Below are 6,774 nucleotides of genomic sequence, written 5' to 3' on the forward strand. Positions count from 1 at the left end.
TTATGTTTCTAATATAATAATAATATATAAATTAAAATTTTCTCACTCATATTATAATATAAAACACAACTTTATAGAAACAAGAATTAAAAATTGTTTACAAGAAAACTATATAATAAGCCTATACTTTTTTAATGGGATTTAAGACTTTAAAATATGATTATTTGTATGAAAATTATCCGAGTTTAAACAAAGACTGAGATTATGTTGTAAATAAAAAAAAATTGCTGAAAGTATATGGAGGGTGTTTTATTTGTGATTCAAAATCAATTATTAATTTTTCAAAATATGAGATATTTAATTAAAATTTAAACCTTGCCGAATTTTACAATGACCATATTATGTATAATAATTTTACGAATTTAATCAGTCACACTTTGCATATCTTTTCTTATGCAAGATGCAAAAATATATTTAAAAACCTCTTTTTACAGTATATTGTCTATTGTCTATTGCATTTACATTTTCATGTAAAACACATATCTTTATGATTATATTTTACAGCCAAAATATTGACCTCATGAGAACACTTCTTCGATATAGTAATTTGGTTTTTTAATATCATTTTAGATATCATTCTGAAATTGTTTATGTAATTATGTATAGATGCAATTTTTAAAGAAAATAAAAATTATTCCTATACTTTATGATACCAAATATATACTGATATACTATAAAAAAGGAGATCTGTCGCATATATTTTAAAGTTTTGGAATATGAAATTGCTTATTATTTTAAATTGCGCGACTACAGTATAAAATGTCCAGCTTAGATATATTAAAGTCCACAAATCACCGTTATATATTTTTCTACGCAAAGTTTGATGGTTGATTGCATTATTGCAGAGTTTATATCGATAAATATGCAAATGTAAATAAAAATAACCGTTCGATGTTGTCTTTCTCTTTGCTCTATCCAAACATTTTCATTTTATAATTCTTTTGCGCCAAAAAAATTACCAACTATAAACTAGATTTCAAATATATTTTCATATAAATTTTATTTTTTCTCGTATCAAATCCGATAATTATTTATTTATTTGAATCAGGAATGAAAATATTTCATAAGTTTTGAAACAAAAAATGGATCGAGAGACACCCATAAACAAGAAAAAAATAGAAAGTACTATACACAGCTCATGATATTTATTTATAAAAATTTCTGTTTTTTCTACATGTTTTATAGCGTTGTTCAGTAATTTTCCTTAATCATTTAATTAGTATATTGCAAATTAAATTGAATTTTTCTATGATTCAATATTCCACATCCCTAATAATGTTATTTTTGCAATAATTTATTTACAGCAATGTTCTTATTATGGAAATTTATCCATATATAAAAAACAAATTCATGTTTTTATTATAATCATTCATACCAAAAGGAGTTTAAAGGTTTATTTTAGCTATCTTTTAATAGAATATTTAACAGAATTCAATCGTAAATAAATTGTAAAAATTCGTTTTAATTTTAATAATTTTCAATTATGGTTTTAGTGTAAACAAAAGATTCTAATCGGTTGCCCCCCTCAGTGTTATGATTTTCTTTTGTAATAAAATATTCGAGTGCATATATCTTCATGAAAAATAAATCGGCAAAAAATTATTTTTGCATAAAATATTACACTAGAATATTTTGTATTGTTTATTATAACATTTAAATTATGAAAAAATTATGAATAAATTATGAAAAACGTATATATATTTCATAAATATACATAATTGAACACAAAATAAAATTGACCTGTTGTATTAATTTAAAATAATAATCAAGAAGACACGTGGATAAGGATGATAAAGTAAGTTTTATGAACCACAGAACAGCTTTAGAATGCAAAATACAAAAAATAATTTTTCATCATTCAATAATTCAAAAATTTTATTCTATAGCACTCACTGAACTAACTTTAATCATGAAAAAAGTGATTTTTAAATATTTTTTTATAAATTTAATTCCAACTCAAATATTTTTTTATTATTCAAATTTAGGTCATTAATTTGCTTTTCAATTTTTTTTTATTTTTCGATATCCCGCATTTAAATTAAATTTGAGCTTCATAGACGTAAATCTTGTTAAGATTCAATATATTTTATTCAGATCAAAAAAACATTGTCAAAATAAATTACAAATGAAAGGTTTCTAGACATCTAATTATCATGCTTAGATTTTAGTTATAAGAGTCATTTTTTTGGGTTTATAATTTTTAATAATATGTAAATTGACTCATGGATATCTACAGACTCATATAAGGATCATTTTTATTATCTTCAAAACAAAATGTAATAAACGATGAGCTTTATTGGTTTCTTATATAACTAAAAAATAATATGATTATAAATAGAAAATGTATTTTTAATTTAAATTCTAAAGATAATAATCCACCATAAAAAAAATACCTCTTTGATGAACGATCATTTATTTTACAGCACGAACAATCTAAAAATTTTTTATGATAGTGTATAATAAATAAATATTTTCATTGTAAAACTGTTGAGGAAGGATTAAAAGTTTTTTTATTCCGAATATATTAAACCCAGTTATATATTTGGTTTCAATTCATATGAAGGTTTTCACTATTATCAAAATCAATATCACATCAAAAATGCAGTATTTATAGGCTTAAAATAGTAAATAGGTTAAAAAAATATATGAAATGCCTATAAATTATGCAATATAAGATTTAGAAATTATTTATACGAGAAAAAGTCAGGCTAAATTCTATTCCTTAAAACAATTTGACTATTTATAAAGTTTTGCTTCCATATATCAGAATTAGTATACTAACTAAATTTAGCAAAAAATTCGAAAACAACCACACAATTTTTTAAAAGTTAAACTATTAAAAAAATAAAAAAACACATCAAGCAACACTCGTTTCATAAATTTATAAAGAACGGCAAAAATTTGAACTTTACACATATTTTTATAGCCTAAAATATACATTATCTGCCATAGAAGTAACGTGAAAATCACATTTTTTTTACTTTTTTCTTTTTATTAGCTATTTAAGAAAGTTGAATTCTCCTGCGATCTTGCTGTTTACATTGCAATAATAAATTTCAAATTACAAAATAAAAAATTTCATGGACAAAAATTGATTTTGTATATTTTCAGATATAAAAATGGCATCCCTTTATAATTTATATCATGAAAAAATGCTTATAATTGAAAAAAAATTTATGAGAAATTTATTCTAATTCTTTTATTTACTTCACGATTCATTTATTATGTATGTATATCATTAATTGCATGTTATAGTTCTGAACGATATGCTATAAATTCTAAATATGATATTTTTTATGTATGGGTTATGTTTCTATTTGCTAATTTTATCTTTATTAGACGTGGTCAGTTCATATAGACTATTGCACAACTTCTTATTGCATTTTTGACACCTTCCTCTAATCTATCTTCATTAACAGCTTTCTTCTCTCAAATGTGATAAGCATAGATGTCTTACGAAATGTTTTAACAGTCATGTTTGTTTCTACCGCGTCTGGTATTTACAACACCACAAATATTTTTTATGATGTCTGCAATCACTCGTTTCCTAGTCATTACACATGGTATTATTCTTAGTTTATAGATGTAAACAAAACCAAGTTCATTTACTAAGATTCAAACCTTTTTTATTTTTCCTTCTCAACTTCAGTTAAGTTATAAAGGCATGTTTTACCTATTCAATCAACGTGATAATGTTTCTTTTTTTATCGTATAGAAATTTATCAGGTCTATTATGCTTGATTATAATATCTGTTTTTATTCTGATATCAGCCTTTATTTCTACATTTTCGTTTTCGCAAATCTCTTGTACTGAGTGAGTTCTGGTCTTTTTGGTTTTCTTAAAGTTGTATTTGATAAGCGCAGTGTAAAACCTTTACCCAAGAAATGGCAATTTATATCCAACAAACATAGATTAATTTTAAACTGAAATTGTAAAATTCTTAATTTTCTTGCTAAATATCGTTCAATACATAATTTCAGATATTTAATTTATAATTTCCATAAGAATGTATTTTAAAATCTTTGTAAATGTAATCTACATTATTGCTTCAAATATTTTAAAAAATCTTATGTTTTTTTCAAAAAATATCTATTTAACTGCAGTAATGTTTACGAATTTATGGTTTTGTCGTTTTTACATTGTCAAAAAACTCTTAAAAACTTCATTTTTAGCAATCCTATATAATAAAGGTTTTAGATAATTTTTAGAAAATTATCATTGCCATAAATTACATTAATTGATATTTATTTTTTTATCTATGGGATTTATTTATAGTTTTTGTTCTCAGGCAAAGCTTGCTTTATTCTCTATACACACAGCGTATTTATACCTTCGGCTATCTTCTCCTCTTCAAAGTCTTCTTCAATACTACTCCTTCTTTCGAGACCTATTAATTCAAGATTTTTTCATAATCCCAACGCTTAAATATATGCCTCAAGTTGCTTCGTGATATCTAGTTCCTTAAAGTACCTTCTATGATATCGTGTCACCACACTGTCTAAATTTTAGTATATTTTATAAGATGAATATCACATGAAAAATCATATTTTAGCATTTATAAAAACCAAAAAGTGTTATTAGTATGATTATATTTTATCTGCTAAAAATGTCCCTGCTATACACAAAGAATACTATTGTGTTGATTAATCTACATGAAAATAGAAAAAGTTCGTAACTGCGATAAGAAATCCATTTTAAATACTTTATAAACACATGACTTTGTATTATTAAAACTAATTTAATATTGTGAAATATCACATTAAAACAAAAATCACATATTTTTTAATTTTTCAATATAAAAATGTTAAATAATTTATATAGGCAATAATAAAAATATTGCAGAGGTGTTTCAATGATAACTATTTTTATCACTATAAATATAAATTAAATATAATATTACTTTAAAACGACAAATTATTTTCAATTTATTTATTACATGTAACAAAATGTAATATAATAACGAAATTATAATTAAAAAAAATATCGATAAAATCAAGTGAAATCTTTATAATTAAAGTACGATTAGAAAATCTTAAAAATATTTGTTCTTCGGGCAGAAATCTATTGACATCAATGAATTGCAATGAAATTCAATTGATTTTTACGAAAGGGGGCATTAAAATCTTCCATATTGTAATTTGTATAGTATAATTAAATTCGTGATATATTCATATAAATCATTTAAAACCTTAAAAATCACTAAAGCGACGCTGAGCTTGACAGAATGATCGTGATATAAACAGAATATCCTTTTCAATATGAATGTATAATTTAATATTAAGCTATATAATTTATTGTAAAGACACCGATATAAATAAATTAATCATCATCTTAAAATACAAAATCCTGGTAAAGTAAAAAATACGGTAAAATCTTTTTTTTTGGGGTTAAAATAATCTATAAATCTCTAAAAAAACAGACAACATGATCAAGATCTTAGACTTTAAAAGAATAAAATTATAGTGTTAACCTGAAAATAAATTGAAAAATTGCTAAATAAAAAAAATTATACATTTAATAATTCTATAATCTATAAATTATTATAGAAGCTCTGTATTTCTCATCGTTCCACTCAATCTAAATATAATTTGTTTTGATATATTTGTAACCGATTAGATTCATAATTTGTAAAAAATCCAAATATGACATTTATCTAGTACGATACATTTAAATGAAAAAAACAAACAATCTGATTTAAAAGAATTTTTTCTATTTTAAAGTTTTCAATAAAGAAATTATAGAGAAATTATACATTTAAGTCTGTTCTTAACAAATAAGAGTATTAAAACAATTAAATATTGTAAATTTAATTTTTGATAGATCAATTTACTTTGCGAGGAACCGAAATCATTAATAAAATACACTAATGAAAGATCCAAAACAACTGGTACTTTATATAAATTATACAGCTATTATATTTTTATGCAATGCTTGTTACCATGCAAAAAATACCATATATTATTTCTCTAGTTACAGACAATATCTATATCTACATTTTTGTATAGTATAATCAAAATGTTTTTTTATATCAAATATAGATATCTTTGTTCATAATTTCTCTTTTATCCCATAATGACTATTTATTACTTTAAAACGCGTTATTTGGTACTCTTATGTCACAAAGGCTCTCTTATATTATATAACCAGCAATTAATGGGTATTTTGCTATGTGTGCATGGTTTTTTAAGTCAAAAATCATCCTTTTGATATAGAACATATGTACAGCATATTTGTATACCCAAGGCAATTTTATATTTAAATTTTTCAGATTCGTAACAAATACAATCTATATATGGGGTGCTGCTATCGTTAAGATATTCGGCCTCTGCAAATTACCAGGCCATTTTAGGATCACTATCGAAAGTTTTATGTCACCTACTATATGTTAAAAAGACGCAATGATAGTTTTATTTCTATATAAAGACAACTTTTCTGATAAATTAATAATCGCATAAAGCATAAACAAAATAATTAAAAAACTTGATTTTTATATATTCATAGAAAATATATAAAAGAAATTTCCAAGACTTAGCAAAAATACCTTTTAAAAGTCGGTCAAATATCAGCCTTAATAGTTTTTGTATATTTGCGCAAAACAAAAGAGGGTAATTCTTATATTGAAAAATTTTTCTACACATACATTATTCGCTATTGTGATTTATTTTAATACATTATAGCATAATTGTATCGATAATTAGAAACCCACTTACAAAAAACCACAAGCGTAATTTTATTACCATAATTTAATTCGTTAAATCTCTACGGACACGCAT

The sequence above is a fragment of the Rhyacophila brunnea genome, unplaced genomic scaffold, assembly GCF_057557595.1.
Source record: "Rhyacophila brunnea isolate RB1 unplaced genomic scaffold, BYU_Rbru_1.0 scaffold_57, whole genome shotgun sequence".
Classification (NCBI taxonomy): Eukaryota; Metazoa; Arthropoda; class Insecta; order Trichoptera; family Rhyacophilidae; genus Rhyacophila; species Rhyacophila brunnea.